The sequence below is a fragment of the Sphaeroforma arctica genome (assembly GCF_001186125.1).
Source record: "Sphaeroforma arctica JP610 unplaced genomic scaffold supercont1.537, whole genome shotgun sequence".
Taxonomy (NCBI): Eukaryota; class Ichthyosporea; order Ichthyophonida; genus Sphaeroforma; species Sphaeroforma arctica.
Window position 1 is genome coordinate 59,790 of NW_014040021.1, and position 2,589 is coordinate 62,378.

The following is a 2,589-nucleotide window of genomic DNA, read 5'->3' on the forward strand; positions in this document are numbered from 1 at the left end:
TATATATATATATTATATATATGTATATATATGTATATATATGTATATATATGTATATATATGTATATATATATATATATATATGCATATATATGTATATATATGTATATATATGTATATATATGTATATATATGTATATATATGCATATATATGTATTTTTTATGTATATATATGTATATATATATATTTATATATATAGCTATCACACAATCGGTTGTAGACGTACGAATATCTCTTGTCGGAGCATTTTGTGACAACTATTCCATAGGTCAGCCACCGCCATCCAACAACTTATACCACACTATCAGCCCGGATTGTTGCACAAGTAACACGCACTATAATGAGCTGTACCTAGTTTATTTTGTAGCACTTACGCTGCTTTGCTGCTATGCGATCTCGGAGGACGCGGACCAGTAAATGGAAGAAAATAGTACAATCTATCGTCACCACATTCTGCCGTAACCATACCAATTAAAAGACAAGAAAAAAAAAAGACAATTCGCATATGTGCAGATCATTCATCATAGTCTTCTATCGAACAAGAGAAAGAGAGAGAGTAGAGTCTGCAGAGACTATGTAAAAAAGAGGATTGTCATCATGATACTACAGGCATGACATGTCAAAGCTTGAACAGAACACTTATTATGCAAATTGCGAACGTGCTGAGCTCACACGGACGCAATCTAGTAATGAGTTGTAGACATGCTTGTATTCACTCATCCGGTATACCGTGCAAAATCAAGCACATTTAAAAAAAAGAACTGCATAAGTCAGTACAACCCATCGTCAGTAACTCACCATACCAAGCCCCAAAATGTCAAATGAGTTATGATTCCGGGACTCCGGGGTATCCCTGAATATTACAAACAACCAACCGCACGCGTATATCACGAAACTGGGAACATGTTGTATTTTATAATTTTTATTCGTATTATATTGTTGTATTATAATTGAAAGCCCCAAAAATAAACATAAAATGCAGAAGTGAGTACTCACAAGTCACAACTTTGAACTCAGTGAAAGACTGTGTCACTGCACAACTTGCGGTGTGGGAGAGAGTAGAGATTCCCTTGAGAGTAAATATGAATAAATAGTGGCTATTTGATCCAATGGTCTGATTCTGAAAACAATAAGGATATGTAGTACATCCGTTTGGAGCCGAACATCGGTCGGCTATTCAGCGGTAGTACTCGGGAGTCGGGGCAACTCTGGACTTCCAATAAGCAGTATGGGACTTTATCATTTAATCTACTCTTGTTTTAAAAAAGCTGTTATAAAATATATCTGTATTTCTAATTGAAAAAACCAATAGACCTAAAAGAGGCTAAATGATGACGGTGAGAACTGGGAACTGGGAACTGGGAACTAGCTGGAACTCTACTCTCTACTACATACTACTACTACTACTACTACTACTAGGAAGTTGGGAACTTGGGATCACCTCTTGTAGTGTGGGTCTATGGGAACTGGGTACTCAGTGGGAACTGGGAAGTGGGAACCATAAGTGATAAACTGATCAGGCGGCATAATAACCTGTAGCCTCTGATGAGAGAGGCAGGCGGGGTTTGTCCTGTGGGCCCTGGTCTCCTGGTCTCCTGGACCTGGGGATAAACACAGTTTCGAAATATAAGGGGCTTGCCTCTGCCCTTTCTGCCTTCACTTTTCGTTCTCCGCAAGAGTCGGATGTCTCTGGAAAATAATTCAACCGCTTTCAAGTTTTCGTAGCCTTCTAAAAGACATTGTTTTTTTTGAAAAGGTAATTTGTTTTTTCTACACAAAACAGAAAAAAGCAAATGTAAATAGTTTCTCAAAAGACGAAACAAAATAAAACAAAACAATACAAAACAAAACAAATACACGTGATTGATGACCTTGATTGAGACTCTCTCTCTGAGAGAAGAGAGGACCAGGGTCCCCAACTCTCGAGTCTCAATTCCCTACTATAGTCCCAGCAGGGACTAGTATTTAGAGGCCCAGTATCCGAGTCTTGTCTCCTCAGGTCGCCCGACGACCCTAGTAGAGACCCAGACCCCAGGCCCCAGGCCCCAGGCCTTGTACTATACTAAAATACTTAACCCTAAACCCTAAAAACCCTAAACCCTAAAACAAAAATGAAAAATGCGATAGCTGGCTGGTGACAGTGGTGAGTGGTGCCTGTGAGCTCAGACCTGGACGGCTGGACAGCTGACCTGCTACGGCAGTACTTTATATTTTAAGTTTCCCGCTCTGTGAGTGGTGACTGATTGGAATGGTGGCTCTCTCTACTCTTTCTACGGAAGAGAGTCAAGGACGGTTATGAGACTCTGAGAGACTGAGACTGCGAGTCTACAATCTACATAGACTCTGAGAGAGAGGAAATATTTCTCTCGCTGCTGAACAGCTGAGCCATGAGCCCAAAGGGCCTGAGGCTGAGGGCCAGGGCCGTCCCTGTTGAATCATGTATCAAAACTAGTGCAATAAATCTCCATAGTTGTCAGACAAGCCCTAAAATATATATATAGGTGCAAAAATCAAAAAAAAATCCAAAGTCGTCTTGAGGGCCCAAAATAAAAATCGGTGGCGGGGGGGGGGGGCGGAGGGGGGGACC